At 43.0% G+C, this 20,985-nt stretch overlaps 1 long non-coding RNA gene across 2 annotated transcripts in view; it reads left to right on the top strand.

The window, feature by feature from the left end:
• The first annotated feature begins 4,284 nt into the window (after positions 1-4,284).
• LOC110307542 overlaps positions 4,285-20,985 on the top strand; it is a 45,782-nt gene continuing 29,081 nt past the window's right edge. Inside the window, exons 1-4 of one of the 2 annotated variants that reach the window (XR_002379412.1) lie at positions 4,285-4,429; positions 5,617-5,850; positions 6,228-6,285; positions 13,490-13,616. This is a non-coding gene — a long non-coding RNA (uncharacterized LOC110307542). The remainder of the gene's footprint in view (positions 4,430-5,616; positions 5,851-6,227; positions 6,286-13,489; positions 13,617-20,985) is intronic. The other variant, XR_002379413.1, reaches the window with a different exon arrangement.

The raw sequence follows: 20,985 nt of genomic DNA, 5'->3' as shown, positions 1-20,985 counted from the left end.
CTCCTTCGGTACTTTCCCTAGCTCCTCCATTGTGAGCCCTGTGATCCATCCAATAGCTGACTGTGAGCATCCACTTCTGTGTTTGCTAGGCCCCGGCAAAGTCTCACAAGAGACAGCTATATCTGGGTCCTTTCAGCAAAATTTTGCTAGTGTATGCAATGGTGTTAGTGTTTGGAAGCTGATTATGGGATGGATCCCTGGATATGGTTGTCTCTAGATGGTCCATCCTTTCGTCACAGCTCCAAACTTTTGTCTCTGTAACTCCTTCCATGGGTGTTTTGTTCCCAATTCTAAGAAGGGGCATAGTGTCCACACTTTGGTCTTCGTTCTTCTTCACATTTCAATATGATGTTCAGGATCCAAGGAGCTTATTCCTATGTAAAAGTGCCTGCTGTGCTATAAACTGGAATTGCTGTTTGTGGGGAACAGACATGTGAAGTACAGATGCCTAGCTCGTGAGCAGCGTGTCTGCAGCAGCTTTGTGCTCCTCACTTTCTCTCAGCCAAGTGTTACAGGCCCTTCACGCCTCGTGTCAGACTGAGCCATGTGGATGCCTTATAAATAATGATGTGGACTGCATTTCAACTGTCATTTTCCCCTCCGGTTATACATTTGGTTATTTTTACATTCCCCCTGTGCTCTTGATAACTTTACTTATTCATGGTAGTATATATATTTTAAATCTTATACTTCAGTAGATTTTCTGCAATAGGCGAATATTGGTTACTCTTGTATTGTTTTGATTAAACACTATGGTCAGGCCCTGTGGTGGGTTTTGTTATCTTTCCTCTTGGAATTGCTTTTCCTCAGAGCCCATATTTGTTGGTCTGTGTCACATATATTTTGAAGCCACCTCCTACATGTCACATTCAATTGTCAGATGAGGTGATCACTTAAGCTCTGCAGTAGGGTTGGTCAGAATACCTGGTGATGGTTTCCTTATGTTCTTGGTCGTCCTCTGTGCCTGGCCCAACCCAAAAGGCAGTATGGTGAACTCAAAGACAGGAATTAAAACCAGCTGCCTGTCTGCAGAGTGAAAACAGTGCGTGTTTACTTTCTGGGATTTTCATATCAGGAACTCCCCAATGAAGGCTAGGGACTCTCTCTTATATCACATTTTCTTTGGAGGGCTACTCTGGTTAGTCTTGTCATATACAAACTACAGTCATTTGGAACTCCTATCACAATGGCCTGTAAGCAAGCCCAGGGGGACATTTTCTTGGTTAATGACTGATGTAAAGGGGCCAGCTGACTGTGGGTGGTGCCACTCCTGGGTAGATTATTCTTAGTCCTAAAAGGAAGTAGACTGAGCAAGCCACAGGGAAAGCAGAGTTCCCCTTCCATTCCCACCTCCAGGTTCTTGTCCTGCCTGAATGCTTGCCTTGGCTTCCCTTGGTGATAACTGTGTAAGCCAAATAAACCCTTTCCTACCAAGTTGTTTTTGGGGCAGTGTCTTCACAGTAACAGAAAGCAAACCAAGCCAAAGGCAGTAGTCATAGATATTCTGACATTTGTCCACTCATCTTTTCAGTTATGAGTGCTGCCTATAAAACTGTAGTCAAGATGCTCTCTTAGCTTTTAACTTGTGCAATTCTGACTCCTTGGATTTGAATTCCTTCCCATTTCACAGAGTCGGGTGCTTTCTTTGCATTGAGTAGGATCTCAGGAGCAAGCCAAGAAGACAGCTAAGATCCTGAGACGCTACAGTGCATGCTTAGCTTTGCTGAGTATCCTTTGCCTAAGGGTGCCAGGAGGGATCCATTATCAGCATGCCCTCTGGGAGGGACAAGGGCAACCTGATAAGGCTCTAGATGGCTGTAATTTTCAGCTATGCATCACTGTGACAAAATACCAGATACAGACTACTCATGAAAACAAGCTTTATTTAGCTCTCAGCTTTAAAGACTCAAGTTCCAAACAGTGTAGTATAGGCTCTGGCTCAAGATAGGAGTCCATCAGGAATAGTAAATGGTGACACTCATGGTGGAATAAGTGGCCACAGTTTGGGTCAGGGAGCAAGACAATCATTCAGAGGATGGTGTAACTCCTGTGATCATAGTAACTCCCAATAAGCCTCACCACCCAGGGGTGCTACACTAAAGACTAAATCTAGTGGCTCTTGAGGAAAACTTGAACTGCACTCAAATCATAGCTCATGGTAGGGAGTCCCTGGATAAGGAGGATCCCCCAAAGCAGCACAGCTGGGAGACTTGTGACTTCAAAGATATATTTATTTAGTGGCTTAAACATTGCCAGAATGAGGTTGTGTATGGCATGCAAGCAGGCAGACTCTGACTGGTGAAAAATATGCTTGCTCTGGGCTAACTTAAAAATAATCAGATATGTAAAAATTTGAATTTCGTACTATCAAATTTTGAGCTAATGAGTGAAGAGATACAGCCCCTGGGCCACAACAGAGTCCATCTTTGGTATATTAATAGACAGCTATGTGAGCCTGACAAGGAAGTGAACCTATCCTCTGTACAGAAACCTGAAGCTTAGGAAAATGTATAAGGATTCAGTGTTGATTATCTTAAATGTCAAAAATGAATTTAGCTTTATCTATGTCACAAAGATTTCATTCCTAGTAGAAATCATGTAATTTTACAATAGGATGGAATTTGGGTAGGAAAATAAGAGACTCGGGAACTGCAAATAAGATCTCTCTACAATCTTCATGATTTGAACTGAACCATCAGCTATAGACCTTTTTCAACATAAGTAACAGGCAGCTAGGTTTGGGCAGTCACTGTGCATTGGTGTTCTGTCTCTCTAAGGCAAATTCTTTCACGAATTTTTTAGGGTACTGGATAGGATGTGGGATAAATAAAATCACTGGGGCCCCAGGGTTGCTGGGCTTGGATCATCACATGGAAACAGTGGATGCTGAGAAGAAAGATGATGGAAACAGAAGCCAAGAGGACACTGCCCAGAAGGGCATTCAGTTTAGGGACAAAGGCAGGGAGATACCTTCCCTGTAGAAAAGACTCAATCCTATCTTTGTTTGGGGCCACCATGATAATAGGTATGGGACAACAGATTTTAACAATGTAGGTGTAAGAGAAATACACCAGCTATGTTGTATTCTCAAAGATGTCTCTAATGATGGCAGATATGTTCTTTTGAATTGAGTCATTCTTAGCTCTTTCAAACAATAATATGCATCATATTTCTGCAGAACCAGCACCTACGAAGTCCATGACGATCTGTATCCTATCATCTTCTTTTGTTAGGACTGTTCAATGTGGAGCAGAGCTGCGCTGCAGCACATTTGACTAGTAGAGCTGAAGTTTCTCCTTAGTTCTGTGGTTCATACCAAAAGTTTCTAGGGCTGTAATCTCTCACTATGAATGACACTGCTGTCTTACAAACTCCAAACTTTCAAATATCTGACTATCCTGAGAGTGAATACTGCTCGAATTGAAGATATGAAATTTGCAGTGGAACATTAAAATGAAAGACACTATCACTGGTTAATTCCACTCTGAGGGAATTTTGCGTTTTGCCTGATTGGACATACCAGAAAACTATTTAATAGTTTGATTTACTCCCTGTAAAGAAGGCTGTGTTGTTTAAGATGGTTATAGCGTATTACACTGCACTTATGGACCGAAGCTGTATATAGCTGCCAGGCTTCAAGCCTCTTCATGTTTATAAGGATCCTTTCAAATTGTCCGCATGTCCTTATGGAAGCATCTTTCTGTCCCAGTCCACACCCTATCTCAGGGTTCATTTGTGTGCTCTTTAAGAGTTCCCCCTGGCTTCTCTAAGTATATGCATATGGCTTGAAATATATTAATCACTTTTCAAAGTCTTCAAGTGCTTGCGATAATTTCCATAAACCAAATTTAATTCAGGTGGGCCTGCTGCCAACAGACAGACCAACCCCAGGGTGGGTCTCTGGCATTTCTTCTTGAATGCTTCATGCCATTAGGGAGAAGTGTTTCAAACAAAAAGGGAGAGTCCAATTATGCCAAGTTGTGAAGGTGTTTTTTTTTAATGTCCTGTTTTTACAGTAATCTAAGGTTTTGTGCCAAGCCATAAGTATGCCTAATTTTAGCTCAGCTCCTCAGTCAGAAGCAAGCATGTCTGTCTGTCTGTTCTCTTTCAGTTCTTTACATTAGCTCCCTTATCTGCCTTTGAGCTTGCTTACCAGCAGTGCTTCTGACCACTCATGGGTTAATTTGAGGCAGCACAGCCAGGCGCCTGTCAGCTCTAATGGATTCATCACTATTAATAAGTTTGGCGCCTAATTTACTACGAGCTGGCACTGGCAATGACGCTGAGAGATCACATGTCCCAGCTGATGCGCAGATTCTTCCCCACTGAAATGGACGTTTCTGCCAAAGTCAATGAGTAAAACTGACAGTGCGGATGACTAACCTCCAGCCCAGAGCCTTTGGCAGCTCACACCTTTGTGCAAAGCATGGTATGTTGTTTAAATTCTTCCAGATTATGATGATGGCAATAATAGAGATATTTAGTAAGCGAGGGAAGTGTGGCCTCCCTACTATCTGCAATGAAGCCTGCAAAAAGGGAATCACTGTTGGCAGGGGGACCTAGTATCATTCGTGAGAGGAGACATGATCAGAACCTTTACCACACCCTGCTGCCTGTGCTATAGGCCAAACAAATGCATATCATTGGCCTCAGTTGAAAAGCTAGTTTGCAACCTGTTGAAAAGATGAGCCTCTTTGATACAGAGAAATATCTGGAAAGCAACAGAGTGCACAATACCCACATTTGCTCAGTAGCTAGATATGCCAAAGTGATGATAGTCGAAGAACTTCAGTGATTTTGCAATTTTACAGTCTCCAGATGCCCTGAACATCTAATGTTGATTCACAGCTCTCTGTAAAGCAAGAAGAGTCATGCTAAGATCAGAGAGGTCATTCCTGGTATCCAAGACCAGGCAGTTGGCATAGATAAACAGGAGACAAATGTCCAATGGCTCAGCCTCACCTGACACAAACTTAAGATCTCCATTTGGAAGAGGGAAGCTACTGAGTTTCAGAGGGTCTCTACTTACTATATTAAACTTGGTTTCTCTTTGAGGCCGTCTTAAATTCATGACTTATAACTTCAGCCCATGGTCTGGGGTATAAGGACATTTCAATATCAGTGCTTGTTTTGTAGTTCAAAATTATCTTAAAATTCTTATACGTGGAATTAAAACATTTTAGGAGTTGTGATGTCCTAAAACAAAGTGTTCTGATCATGCCCAGTGAGGACAAAAAGGATGGACCTGTGTTTTCTAACCTCAGCCGTATCAAAGCAATGCAGTTGAGAGCATTGGAAGGAGGGTGTTCTATGCACTTACGGTCTGGATTCTTTGACTCTGCATCTTCTTGAAGATGTAAAGTACAAGTCTTTACCTTACTGGAGGAACTAATAGCCTTCATTACTCAGATGTTGTTCTTCTGTTTTGGTTGTTTTATTTTTTTCCTACACAGCACCTACTGGACCAGTTTTGATTTTGTCATAGCTTCTTAGCTTGCTTATTCTCCATGTTGCTCCCTCTGGTTTTCAGCTTTGTGAAATCCTATTGTACATTCAAGTTTACTGCATCTTTTGTCATCTCCATTATAAGATTAATTTTGGTTTTACACTTTTCAGATCCAGTTGTTCCCTTTGGTTCTTTATCAGCATCTATTTCTCTGATGACCTTGGGGAACAGTTATTATTAGCTATAGGTGCACTCCTTTATGTCCTAGAACAACACTAAAATATCGTTTTAAGTTGACTCTTCTCAAACAATGACCATCCTGTATAAAATATGAATGTCTGACCAAGAAAATATATGTGTTTCTTGTATAATACATACATGTTTTGGAGACACAAATTTAAAAGGTAAGGTTTAATTGGACAATCTTAAAATCATTGACAGAGTATAACCTGTTGTTATATATCAGTGATCCATCAAAAAGAGACTGTTAGTTATATGACCCAATTTTAATATCATCTATTCTTTGTCTGATTATATGTAGTGCCTTCTTAATTGACTGAAAATATCTATCTTAAATGGGGCTTGAGTTTTGCAAAGATTTATTTTTTCCTTTTTGTTAAAACAAACCATTGTCTGCTAATTATGAATCTTAGTCATTGTGGGTCAGACTACATTGAGGCGCCTCTTGAGTTTCTTGTGGATCTTATGAATGGTTTGATGTAGAAACTCTGAATTACGGTATGCTCTTCTGGAAAACATTGTGGTTTTTGTTTAATCTCAGTTACACAGACTGGTCCCAAGGATTCACAGACTGGCCTGAGGCTCTGAACTCCACCTTGGTAGGTATTCTCACCCTTCAGCCCACTTTGGGATTCTCTTCTGTGTTTCCCTTGCTCTCCATGTTGAATCCAGCTGTTGCAGCAGTGTTAAGTAAAAGAAGATCTTCTTCCTCTCTTAGAACATGAAAAGCCATTGTATTTCCATGTGCTGTCTAATGGTAGGGATTTCTATAGCCTCAGGAAATTATTTCTAAGTATCACTGTTTACAAATTATATTTTTTCAGTATGCTTTGATCAAGGTAAGGACTTTTGTGATAGGTTTAACTCTTGTACTAGAATCTTTGATACTAAGCATCACTCATAATTTATATTTTATTCTCATTCAAAAACAAATGTTTTCTGAAGGCTCAACATGTGGTGGGATGAAATACAGAGTAAGACATCCTGACAGTCCGTTATAGCACTCCCAGTTGGTAATTGCTTCAGCTTAAATGTACAAGAGGGAAGGAGAGGTGGGAACAAAGGTTTTCCGTGTCGGTTCTGTTGGGATAAAAGTTTGTGACTTTAAAGCAACATCTTCTCATAGGCCTGATGAGTCTCATTCTGTTTTCCCTACAAGATGGCTATGATCCTGTTTAGTACAGTACTTGATATGTTCCTTTCTAACATGCAAAGCTATTGGTGAAGGAAGATTTTTGTGTGTGTCTTAAACACTATTGTATGTAGACCATGTCTCTTTGAATCCATTTGTTGTATCTTACTTTTCTGAAGTATTTTCAGAAATTTCTAGAACCTAAAAATGAGGCTATGAGGACTGATGGAATTTGACACTGTATTCAGGAAGCTAGGTGGATTTCTAAAGCTCTAGGTATGATACACAAGGACAGAGAAGACCGGCTGGCCACAGGCTGATCATCTCTCACTGACAGAACTCAGCACCCAACCTGTGAAGTATATATGCGGGACAGTTGATATCCTTGGTTTAAAAAAGCAATTTCAGGGAAAGATCAGTGGACAGTTTGATTTGATGAGAGAACTCTTGTGATTTATTTTAGGTCCCCTTTTCTCCCAATGCTTATTTCTTTAACCCAGAGTAACTATAGGTACAGATGGGTGTTTTCGGAGGAGGTGAGCATATTTTAGGGGCCAGGTAGATCTCCAAGTCCCTTGAGTATCAAATGCAAAGTAGTGTGCACACACACAGATTCCCCTTGGAAGTCTGAGTTAAATATCACAGTTGAAAGCTGGCCTTCTTAAATCAAGAAGTTAGTCTGCTCTAAAGTCTGAATGTAAACTAGACTAAAAGTCAGTGTGTAATTATCCTGGCCTGGAGGCTGCAATGCCATACACTCAGGCTTTGGTGAACACTTCCCTAGTTTATTTAATGCTGAGTGCTGTGTTTTGCATGTCAGAGCTGGGAGTAATCTTGTCTGTGGTCTCCATTCCTCTGGGGCATTCTTGGTGTTTTGTGACTAACATACAGGACCTGTCATGTGAGCCCCAGAAAGGACTGTTGAATCATGTTGATCTGAGAGGCTAGCAAACTGATTAGCTAGAATCATGAAGGAGGAACAGGTTGGGGGAGGGAGGAAGCATGAGTGGGAGGGAGAAGAAGAGGGAGACAGAGAGACAGAGGTAGAGAATGTACATCCAAAGAAGAAAAGATCAGAGCAGAGAAGGAATTATGCAGAAGGACAGAGAGACAGGGCAGGTATAGGGACAAAAGAATCAGAAGACAATGGGGAAGAGACATAGTGGCATAGGAGAGACTCCCAGAGTCAGAAGAAAGGACCGTTGAGGGTGGGAGTTAAGTCAAGGTCAGACCCTGAGGTTGGTTGTCATCCAGAAGGTTAATATACTTTTCCTTCTAGGAAGCAAAGAGCTCATGTGTGGGGAGCTGGGGTGCACCTATTTGTCTCCCCAGATCCAAATTGAAATTTCTCGAGCTGTGATGCACTCATTTGTCTCCAAATTCCTCGTAGATTTTACACTGTCCTTACAAAGTCTGTGCCAATGACATCAGTCATGCCAACTGCTTCTTGTAAGGATCCAAGGCAAGATGTCTAAGTCAGGGTCATGTGCTGCCTCCAGAAGCTCCTGAGGGAAGGATGTGACTTCCCAGTAAATTGTAGCAAGTGCTTTACTGCTTATCCATCACTGTATCTGATGTTCTCTACAAATTTTCCTGTGGTCAATTCCCTCCAATTGTCTTGACTTCTATTTGGTGATATGTTATCCAGGTTTTCTGAATTTCAAATGTTAAGTGTAAACACACTAGCCTAACCTACAATTGTGTCCTCAGTCCCAGCCTCACAGTCCTTACCTGGACCCTGCTTTGCTAAAGAGACTTTTTATTTAGTCTCTGGACTTGTGGGAAGCTCCACCTAGAGCCACTCAGAGCAGAATGCAAGAATTTCCTTGGGTGGGCCTGTGGAATTCAAATATGGCTGCTAATGATGGGGAAGGGCATATTCCCACATTTTGACTTCTTAATACAGCCTTGCCTAACAGAAAGTCCTTCCAGAATAATAATAACAATCCTGTCAGCCTGATTAATCCAGGATGACTTGAGAAGGCACACGGAGAATAAAGGTTAGCCTTGTTTCAAATAGCAGGATAGGCAGCATCTCCTTCTGGAAGAAGATTGAATTTGCGAAAGAAAAGAGTTCTGAACTGAATGTCATCAAACATGGCTGCCTCCTGGCTGAAGTACAAGAGTAGATCTCTATACTGAATTTCTCTAGGTCTGCAGGGAGACAGCTCCAAGATGCTTGTTTCTGTAAAAGCTGATGCGGTGATTTGGTGATTCCCATCCTGCAACAGGAAACCTCACCCCACAGTCCGTTTCACACAAGTCAAAGCTGGCTCGTTCCAGCTTGGATATCAGCTGAGTAATGTTGGCCATGAGACTTGCTGCCACAAAACAGCCCAGGAGGCCACTTGGCCTCAGCAATGGCTTGGTCTTCTGGAGAGTAGAAAATGACCATGCCACAAAGAGGAGGTGTCCAACTTTACTGAAGACTCACAGAGCCAAGCTGACATCTCTGTGGTTCACGTTGCTGGATTCATTAGTGGGGTGGTCATGCCAAACTCCTGGCTCATTCATTCTTCCACACTCACAATGTGGTGACTTCCTGTAGAGTAGCTATTTGTCCTAGAGGCAGGCTCCATGTGCTATTCTCTTAGTGTCTTGAAGCATCTTGAAGTTTCTGCTTCGAAGCCTCAGTTGTAGCTCTTCTACCACCCAGCGACATGGCTGTGTGATGTTGCTCATTAGACTTTCCAGCCAGCCCCTTTAATGGAAGGACATGGTTTCCAGCAAGCTGTGACATTGGCATAGACATACACATTGTCTGGAACTCCCAGAAGGTATCAAAGAACTCCAAAGGATTGCCTACCTCATGCGTTCCCTCAGCTCCCATGGTCTGTGGTACCTGAATGGCAGGGCTGCATTCTTAGCTGTGAGAATATCATGTGACAGTGTCATTATATCACTCTGCAGTTAATTCTTAATACTATAGTATTTCATTTGATTGCGGTGCCACAGGCCCACTTGGAGAATACACTTTCCAGATATGTGTAAGAGTCTAAGATGGATGCAGTTGAGGCAGGTGCCTATGGAATGAAGGGTAACCCTGGGCTACTTAAACCAGGTCCTTAAGGACCAAGGCTATGGAGAAGGTGTTAGTAGCTGTTATCTCGAATTTGTCACCCAGTTCCCAAGTGTTGGGCATTTGGAATACCTGGATGAATATTTATAAAACGTCTTTGCGCTTGGGTTTCCTCATCTGGATTCCAAAACCTAAAGATTCAGCCAGCTGTAGGGTGAAAATATTTGAAAAAAGAGTTGTGTCACTGCAGAAAGTACACGGGCTTTTCTGTATTATTTTTCCCACACTACAGTACAGCTCTAGTTATGTGACACTGACCCAGTGCTAGGTGCCATGCGCCATCCAAGCTGATGTGCAAGACACAGGAGCACATGCAAGGATCATGGGGAAACAGCTCATTGTTTTCCAAGATGGATGTGAGAAACCTGGAGTTTGCTGTCAGACCATGTTTCTGGACCCAGCTTCTCCTAGGGACCCAGGGACAATTGTAGCTGTGTGATGGGTGGAGACCATAAAATGACTGTTGTTGTGAGAGCTGCCATAGCATCACCTGAACACAGCTCCCAGTCCATCCTGCTTGTCTTTCCAGTGAAGTTTAGCAAACTACAGAATGATCCAAACTTTAGTTTTCCTTAAATTGTTATTAACGACCATGTAACATGTCCTTAATTTCTGATTCACACACTTGGAAGAGAACCTAGGATTAATTATGCATCTTGATTCTTGATTAGTTCTAACTGTTTGACACAAACTGGGCAAAATTTCTTCAGAAAATAGATCATTACTGGATAGCTTTCAAAAATACATGTCGTAAAAAGATGTGTAAAAGCCAAACAGGATTAAGGAGCTTTGAGGCTGTAACAAATGAAATATGTCAGGGCATACTTAGGGTGATCTCTGACTCCATCGATGAAACTTTCTATTGCAATGGCCTTTAAAGTGGAGAAGATGTGACAAACTTTAATGACATCCAGGTGACACGGTGTGCATGCTGACTTTAATTATATTCATAGTCATTCCCTGACACTTGTTTATGGTCCACAACATATACGCTGACAGGGTCCAAATCTGTAAGGATCCTGGTCCTTCGTATTTTAAACGTTAAGATCATCATGGGGTAATAGACATTTGGGGGCACTGCCATTGTCCTGGCAAGGAGCAGGAACAGTACTACAGTTACTACTACAGTCACAGCTGTCACCAGCATCCCAGCACATCCCTTACTTTGTAGAGGGTCTTCTCTTACCAGGCTTCCCCTGCTGACCTAGTGCACTGAACTCTTCAGTACAGGCTTAGGCTTTGAAAAACCAGCAGCAAAACACTGCCATTATTCGTGTAGTCACAGGCAAGACCTATGACCTATGGGTTTATCTGGGAAGTGGCTCAGGTTTTTCCCCTCCTTCCTGTATGACAGTGATTTCCAGTTCAGGCTCAGATGGCAAATAGCAAGCCCTAGAATCTGGTAAAATCCCCCCTATCAGAAGGTGCAGGGTGTGCACTGCCTGAGTCTGTTGGGCCCCAGCAGTAAGCACTTCACTTGAATGGCTACTGGAACAGGTTCCCACTTGCCCCACTGGACCTGCACACTCCACAAGGACCCAACAGCCACCAGAAGTGCTGCTGGCTAATCCACAGAGCCAGAGGAGGAAAATCTGTTTGCTTTTCTGTCTGGGAATTTGCCTCTAAGATTGATCTGAGAGTAGAATGGGGGTTGTTTGCAAAAAACAATCAGTCTGCTTAAGTCTGTGCAAAACAGGAACAACAAATAGGGTAAATCCCTTTCAACAAATTTCTGAAGTATTCGCTCCTAAAAACTTTATAACACTGAATATTTTTAAAGGGAGAGATTACAAAATTCCATCAGTGTCAAATTATACCCCAAATTGATCCGTTTTGAACTAAGAGTTAGTCCCCCTGGCTACTGTCTTCCAACAGGTCTCTCTGTATCGGCCACAACCCTCCCTTAGCCTGGCCTGTGGCTTTCCGCAGAAAAGAATTCCCAGAATGCCACTTCCTAGTCAGCCTTTTCCATTCAGTAGGCTGGAAAGAAGGAGAGGAAATGGAAGGCTTTAGTTCTTGTTACAAGTCGCAAGCCCCTTGCTCCAGAAAGGATAACGGGCCAGGAGGTGAGTCTAGGAGTCACATACTTCTGAGTCACGTAGTTCTAAGAACATGAAACAGGATGGTTTAAAAAACATCCTTGAAAAACACCATCCAAGGCTCACCCAAGACATGGAACACAAGACACAATGTGTCCAGCTTTCCAGGCCAATTCTGATAGATCCTGGACAAGGTAGGAAACTCTTGGAAGGAGTTGTTCTAGGGATACAGGAGGGTATTTTAAGAGTCAAGGTCCAACCTGAGGAGTGAAACCAGCTTCTCATTATGGTTTTCCTAGAAATCCATGCCTGGTGTCCCTGGTAATTATTAATAGTACCTGAGTATGCCCATCCTGATGGCAAATTCCTGGTGACTTCTCATACCATACCAATAGACTACAAAAGTTTTTGCTTTAACTTTTTTTTTTTAACATGATTCAATACTGGTAAAAGTTCAGGGGCTCCTCTGCCAATGGGTTTTTCTTGACTATACCAGGTCACCAGCTGCATTGGCTTGAAAGTGGGACGAAACTCATCTCCTGCCAGAGCTGGAAGGAAGAGACGATGCAGTGACTTTGCCCTCTACATGTGACCTCCTCAATGATGGCAGTGAGGGACATCCTAGCCTACCAAAGGGGCCAATAGAGAATCCAAAAGAGGCTCCATTCTCTGAGAGATGGATGGGCCTTCACATTTCACTCCTGGGCATGATCTGGGGCCTGTAACTCAGTCACATAGTCAATATCTACTTGCAAAGGAGGTTGACAAATGTGTGTGTGTCCAATGTTATATGAAAAAATTTCAATAGGCCAGTGCCATGCTAAAATCAAAATGAGAAGCTCACACCAATGTTCTGCTCACTGAGCTGAAACTCTGCATCTGAACATTCCAGAAATTAGAATTAGAGAGACAACCACTAGATTCCCAATAGGTCATTTGACTCTTAATATTAATCCTTACCCAAAAGGATAATCTGAGCGTTCGATGCTGATTCTGAAGTAGTTTGTTAATTAGTCACTTTCCCATTGCCCCACTTCCCTGTCCTGACAAAGTTCTTAGAAATGATCGGTCTGGTTTGGTAAGTTTTGTTGGTTTCTGCTTACTTCATTACTTCTCAGTGAAGCCACTGTCTTCTCTACAGCGCCTTGACTATGTTGTTGTATTTTTGTTCTTTCATACTAGTGAAATCTCAGGAAATTCTGCAGGTGAGAGAAATGCAAGGAAAATCTTTTATTTTTCATAGAAAGGTATTTTCACATATAGGTTGTGCTTCATAAAATGTCCCATCTATGGATAGTGCTTCTAATGTATTTTCACATCTAAAACAAGAACAGACACTTCATTTGCACTGGAACTTGAGACAATGCTGTTAAATGATTGCCCCATCAAGGTCTCTAATACAGTGCACTAGGATCTGAGTGTAAACCCAGAACCTGTTTTGCTTTTCTTCCTGCTTAAATATGGGGGATGGCCTTAACCTTGCTTGAAACTCGAGTTTGGCATATTTGTCCTCAACACTCCTGGTCTTTTCCTTTTTGTTCCCTATTTTCCAGATTCACCAATTTGCCTAAAATATGCTACAAAAGAAACTTCTGTGTTGCAGAAGGCTTCAAGGTGCTGTTCATGTTTTCAGAATGATCTGCGACAATATCAGGTTTGATTATGACCATCCTATATCAGGTATGGCTTACACTGGGGGAGCTTTATCCCCCAGGACACAAAGAGTACAATGTTAGGAGCCTGGCTTTGATGTGATACTCATGTTTATTTGCCTGGGGAGAGTGCAGCATACAGATCAGAGGATGATATTGTATTTAGATCAGACTCAAGGCTGTGATCCATCCATCCATCCATCCATCCATCCATCCATCCATCCATCCATCCATCCATCCATCCAGAGAACTTGGCAGAATATAGGAGAACAGGAGAAGAGCTAGGTGTCCCTTTGAGCGGTAAGGTGAGATGAGCACTTTTAAGAGTGAGTCCATTTTCCTTCATCCAGCTGGCTATAGGGGTGGAGATTAGCGTGAGGACAGAATACATGGGAAAGATGGTACCCCACCACCACCTGCCTTACATCTCTTCGTCTAGTAGGTGCCCAGATTTTCACAGTGATGACCTCTCACCTATCTACAGAGTAGTGTTTGGCTAGTTTATTGGGCCAGCAGAAACCTAGAGACCCAGAAGCTTTAGCTATTTTAGGATTAATATCAATTTAACCGGTGTGCTTCCAGTCTGTGTTGGTGTGCATGTGTGTGTAGTGAGATATGTGAAGTCCCTGCCTGTGGAGACAGGAGTAGTTTTAGCTTCTCTTTTTCTGGAGATTTCTTGTCTGCCACTAAGGGCAAGCTCCAACATGGAAGCCTGGTCAGGTCTGGGGAACTTCTTTCCATATTCCAGCTTTCTAACCCTTGTGGATTTTGGGGTGTGTGTGTGTGCGCGCGCGCACGTGTGTGTGTGTGTGTGTGTGTTGATCTAGGTTGACTTGGTGACTTTTGGGAAGGTCTTTCACTGAGCCTGACGCTCACTCTTCTGCTAGGCTGCCTGTCTATCCAGCCTCTGTGATCTGCTTGTCTCTGCTCCTCCACCCCCACCCCCACCCCCATAGCACCAAGGTTTACAGGCATGTGCCTGACTTTTCCATGGGTTCTGGAGATCTGAACTTAGGTTCTCTTGACTTTACCTACTGAATCACCTCTTCAGTCTCATGATTCGTGTTCTAAAACAGCAGCTAGTAATCTAAAGCATCACTGTCTTCCCTAGAGGCTGATTAAATTCATATCTTACATTTCGTTCCCCTTGTAAAGATCACGCATCTGACTACGTTTTCTAGTTATGTACTGTTAGTACTGTTATGTACTGTTGCCACATAGGGAAGCACTAAGAACAGATCTCCACTTACACTCTACTCTGGAGACTTTGACCATAAGCAAAGAATTGCCTTTGGGAGCCTAAGAGTTCCCATTCATACAGTAGGGTAACCTAAGAGTCCAATGACCGACTGTTGTCTCACAGTCTTCCAGGACCTAGGACCCCTGTCGTTTGTCTTTTAGTTCCCAGAGTCAAGTCCGGCTGTCTGGCTCATCCTTGGTGGCCTGTGTTTCCATCTAAACATAGACTTAGACTCCTTTTGCTCACACTTGCTAGCTTTTTCTTTTTTTGCCATTCATTCATAATGTTTGTACTTTTGTAAATAATCACCGGCAGCTCCATCCACATAATAGTGGCTTGACCTGCCATGAATAAGAGCAGGTTGGGTGTACATTTTATCCCCGAGAGGACGCTGTGAGATTTTCGTGGGACAGCACTTTTCATGTGTGAGGACAGAGTGAGTCCACATCTGTTTCTGATTCCCACAGGTCTTGAGGCCAGGCAGGGCCCATCTGTAAAAATGGATCCCTGTGAAAATGCCTGGAGCACTGGCTTTTAAGGTATCTCTGGGAGGTCTCAGCTGTTGGTGATCCAATCAAAGTCACCGCATCAGCCTGGACATCTGGTTGTCCTCAGGAGGACTTATTCAGGCTGTCCTGACTCCGGTCACTGGGAAGCCAGCTGACCCCGCTGCAGCCAGGGAAGCTGGAGGGTCTCAGTCAAAGGACAGGGGCTCCTTTAGGACAGTTTGTGTTGTCCTTTCTCATTATGGACTGACTGGTGGCTTTCTCTACCTCTTATGAATGAGGATGCCAGGAGGAAAAATGACTAAGTTACTGTCCCCATGCTTAAACAAAGGCTTAAAAACAAAACTTTTTGCTCACAGTTTAAAAGTATGTAGTACTTTTACCGTAAAAAACAAGAAAAAAATGTTAGGAAGAAAACAGCAAGTAATGTTAATCTTATCAGCCTAGATAGAGTCTGTGGTAAACTGCATTCAGCCACAGATATCATTTCTTACAATGAAGCTCAGCAGAAAGATAGGCAATTGATTGAAAGCAGAGGTAAGGAGAAGTGTCAGAGGGCACAAGCTGAGCATGTGGGTAGAAAGACTGCAGCCAGGAGAGCAAGGTTCTAATCACTTTCCTTGTTGGAGAGTTTGGTGATTTCCAGGGTTGTGCTGCCCACCTTGGGCGCTGGAGAAACTGTGCTGTTGTTTACATACAGGATTATATTTTAAGCCTGGGCTCTTAAGAACCCAGGTTTCTAAGGTTAAAGGTCACTTCAGGCTTCACAGTGGTGAAACCTTCCAAAAACAACCTGGCCTGGTGATGGTTTATTTGTTCATTTATCAACGCAGGACTCAAAACATCTTTGTCTGGAGAGGGAAACTCTCAGGGATGCAGTACTGTAGCCATAGCAACACAAAGCAAGCAGGGCAGAGCCAGATACCAGAAGCTGACAGCCTTGGGTGTGTTCACATCAGTGACATGCTGCGACCCTCCATCTTGGTCCTCACTCAGCAGGTGATCAGAGGGTAGCACTTACCCAGGGATTCCAAACAGCTGATCCTCCAAGCAGAGGAAACTATGTTGGGGCAGCCTGTAAGCTGAGTATTTGAAGTATTATTTGATTAATTGATTTGTGAGCATATGAGTGTGCTTAAAGGTCCTTAAAGGAGGCTACAGGTGGCAGCAGGGACGGACCTGGGGCTAGAAGTAAATAGGAGACAGCAGGAGTACCTGTCAGTAAAGCAGAGAGGGAAATTAAAGTGGTGTAGAAACTCAGGACATGAAGATCTCCAGCTGATCAGGCTGCATGAGATGGGGAAGGCAGGCTGTTCTCGAATGTTTGTTTCAAGGGCTGTGTTTGGGCTGTTGGGTCCCGCATGTGCAACCATACTCTTCTTTACTGTTTATTTTCTTGTGGCCAGGGGCTTAGCCGATCCAATGGGATGGGAATAGAAATAAGGTCACGTTCACTGTCTCCTGTTCTTTTCCTGTTAGTCGGACTGCAGTGACAGCTGAAACCAACGTGTGGACCATGCGCTATGAGGCTCTCCCAGGGCAGATTGTTTATTACCAGGCGGTTTCCGTGTGTCTTCACTGGCTGTTTCGTGATGCTACGTCAGAATACCACAGACTAAGTCTTCCATGAAGGACAGAAATTTATTTAGATCGCAATTCTGGTGGCTAGGAAGGGTAGGACAGAGGAGTTCACATCTGGCAAGGACCTTTGTCATTCAGCAAAAGTCAAAAGGGCAAGAAAGGGTAAGAGAAAAAAATAAAGACCTTTACATAACTTATGTGGCCAACACAGTCCAGCAGTCATGACCCATGCCAATCAAAAGGGCATCAATGAGAGTTGTTCCATAAGCCAATTCATCTTGTTGGGTCCTACTTCCTAACACAGTCACATTTTAGATCAAAGGCCAACAGATGACAGTGGCCATACACCAAGAGAGAAGCAAACTGTATTTTTTTATTAGATATTTTCTTCATTTACATTTCAAATGATATCCCAGAGGTCCCCTATACCCTCCCCCCACCGCGCCCTGCTCCCCTACCCACTCACTCCCACTTCTTGGCCCTGGCATTCCCCTGTACTGGGGCATATAAAGGTTGCTAGACCAAGGGGCCTCTCTTTTCAATGATGGCCAACTAGGCCATCTTCTGATACATATGCAGCTAGAGACACAAGCTCTGGGGGTACTGGTTAGTTCATATTGTTGTTCCACCTATAGGATTGCAGACTCCTTTAGCTCTTGGGTACTTTCTCTAGCTCCTCCATTGGGAGCCCTGTGTTCCATCCTATAGATGACTGTGAGCATCCACTTCTGTATTTTCCAGGCACTGGCAAAGCCTCACAAGAGACAGCTATATCAGGGTCCTTTCAGCAAAATCTTGCTGGCATATGCAATAGTGTCTGCGGTTGGTGGCTGATTATGGGATGGACCCCTGGGTGGGGCAGTCTTTGGATGGTCTATCCTTTTGTCTTAGCTCCAATCTTTGTCTCTTCAACTCCTTCCATGGATATTCTATTCCCTATTCTAGGGAGGAATGAAGTATCCACACGTTGGTCTTCCTTCTTGATTTTCTTGTGTTTTGGAAGTTGTATCTTAGGTATTCTAAGTTTCTGGGCTAATATCCACTTATCAGTGAGTGCATATCAAGTGACTTCTTTTGTGATTGGGTTACCTCACTCAGGATGATATCCTTCAGATACATCCATTTGTCCAAGAATTTAATAAATTCATTGTTTTTAATAGCTGAGTAGTACTCCATTGTGTAAATGTACCACATTTTCTGTATTTATTCTTCTGTTGAGGGACATCTGGGTTCTTTACAGCTTCTGACTATTATAAATAAGGCTGCTAAGAACATAGTGGAGCATGTGTCCTTATTACCAGTTGGGACATCTTCTGGGTATATGCCCAGGAAAGGTGTGGCTGGATCTACCGGTAGTACTATGTCCAATTTTCTGAGGAACCGCCAGACCGATTTCCAGAGTGGTTGTGCCAGCTTGCAATCCCACCAGCAATGAAGGAGTGTTCCTCTTTCTCCACATACTCTCTCCAGTATCTGGGGACTTGGGTGTAAATTTTAATGAATACATTAAAGCTCTCAAGACTCTTGACCTTCAGAATAACTACCTCCGGACCACATAATGTCAATTTCATCTGAATAATCGACATGCCAGATCCTCTATTCATTCTTACCTGGGCTCCTTGACCACAGTCTTTCTTCTAATCATAACCATGAATCTCTCATGTACTGGGGTTCATTCATATGATGTACTACACAGTTACAGACACTAAAAGTGAATGCTGACGATTTCAACCTCTGAACAGAAAGCCATAAACAGAGACACATTAGGCACCTTCTTCTGTCTCTGGCTCTTCTTTGGACTGCCTCCCCTGCCTCCTTCTCCTGGTCTCTTACTGTTGGAGATGCCGAACTGTGTTGAAAACCTTCCTCCTTTGGCCTTGCTCCAGACTCAGCTTTCCAAGTATGCTCAGCACCAGTCCACGGTGAACTGTGGTTCAGTCTGAGGAGTTCAGGATAAAATCATCAGGACAAACTCCAAGTCTGGAAAGGACTCACATCTAATGTTGCCTGGTCTACTGCTGTTCCACTGTGATCCCCATCAGCACCTCGTGAGACAGCAACAATGGCATTTGTGTCTCTGAAATTCTGGGGATAACAGGAGTCTAAAAACAGACAGCTGCCTTCATGGTTGAGTCTGCCTTCCCTCAAGGGCTGGGCCAGCAAAACTCACTACCCTGGAATCCAAGAGAAGCTTTTTCTCTATGGCTGAATTCCCCTTAGAACTATACACATAGCATATTTTAACGTTGGATTTTTTTTTATCCAATTCATTGTTTCAGACGAGTCATTGGGGGGAAAAAGGCAAATTTCCTGCCTCAAATGTCTTCATTTACCACATTTTTAATTAGTTTTTCAGAGAAATGACAGGCCTGTGCAGACAAAGGAATTCCTCTGAAACTATGTTCTTTCGTGGAAAAAAGAAAAACACCCACATCTATTTACATTAGTAAAGTAAATAGATAGTGCAGACAGAAACATTTTCCTCTGATGCCCTCCCCTCTAAGTCTAGGAAGGATCTTCCCACAGGAAGCAGTGACGAAGATTGTGACAGCTGCTTAGACAGACACAGGTGGCCATTTCCCACGACACTCATTTGCATAAGCAGATAGCCTGTGCCTTTAGTGAAAGTCCTCCCTCACAGTCTCACAACCTGAATCCATCCTGCCCAGGGAGCTTGAATCGTCCATCCATCCATCTATCTATCTATCCACTCATCTATTTTTGTTTGAGACAAGGTCTTTCTATATCACCCAAGCTGTCTGTGACCCAAGCTGTCTGAGGACTTGCAATTTTCTTAGTTCTGTTATAAGTTCTGGAGTTATTGATGCACACCACCATGCTCAACTATGATTCCTTATTCTTTCTATAGTTTACAATGATATCTACGTTTCAACCATATGGCCCTACCTTTGAGTCTCTATGTAGCTCCTATATCAATACACAAAATATATTTGGCTATTTTTCTACCACTAACATCGATTTTCCACTCATCTCATAGACTAAAATCTTCAGTAAGCAAAGAGATCATTCAAAACTTCCCTGTAACTTAAAATACAAAGTAGGAGGTATCGGACGGTCTCTGACTTAAGGGGTGCCCCCCAAACTATGTCTCTCATTGGTCTATAAGGTTAGGATCAATAAAGAAATTTAACACGCCGTTCCATCCCAGATTCCCACAGGAATGTTGATGCTTTGACTCCACACCAGTTCTGGTGGCAGGAAGAAGAACAGGGGAAGAAGCTTTGCTGGGGAGCAGGAAGAGGAGAGATGAAGACAGTATTGATCCTGTCCTGACCTGTAACAGTTCCTTCTGCTACTGCAGAGTCAGTGGGTACAAATCTTGACTGACTTGGGTTTTTGTATGAGGTCAGAAAAGGCTTTCTAACAGAGAGGACGTCAGCTACAGAGAGGGGCAGTCAGGGAGCTGGCGATAACTGCTAGGCAAATACCAACAGTCTTGCTCAGTACAGGGAAGAAGTTGCCTTTTCAACCAAAAGTAGAGAAATCAATAGGTCAGAGACTGTCTTCAGGATGGTGTGGGGGGAAACTAGGCAGAACATGGAGGGGCAAAGCTGTCTTCTTCCTTTGTCCATTGCAGAAACAGAATATGTGCATCTTGGCCATTTAACAAGAATAGAACTTTCTGGACTTACAAATCTGAGTCTGAGGAGGGCACAGTGCTGACACTACCTACATTATAACATAGCAGAGCATAGCACATGGCCTGGAGGCAGAGATGTGCTACCTGGGTCTCTTTCTCTTAAGATAAAGCCACTGACAGCATCATGATGCCCTACCTTCATGATTTTATCAAATTATGTTGATTCCCAAAACCACACCTCCAAATATTGTCACCATGTGACTGTGGGGATAGAGTCTGCAATGTGTGTACTTTGGGAGGGATAACTATGAGATAAATGAATAGGATAGTCTTGTGAAGGCAAATGAGACTTAAAATGTAAAGTCAAGCTAAAAAATGCAGCCAATGGTGTAAAACAGATCCTTTTCTTCAGTCTCTTAGTCATACTCTTACTTATTTCTTTCTTTCTCCCTTCCTTCCTTCCTTCCTT

This window comes from Mus caroli, chromosome 13, assembly GCF_900094665.2.
Source record: "Mus caroli chromosome 13, CAROLI_EIJ_v1.1, whole genome shotgun sequence".
NCBI classification, from domain to species: domain Eukaryota; kingdom Metazoa; phylum Chordata; class Mammalia; order Rodentia; family Muridae; genus Mus; species Mus caroli.
This window is presented reverse-complemented; position numbering and strand designations above follow the sequence as displayed.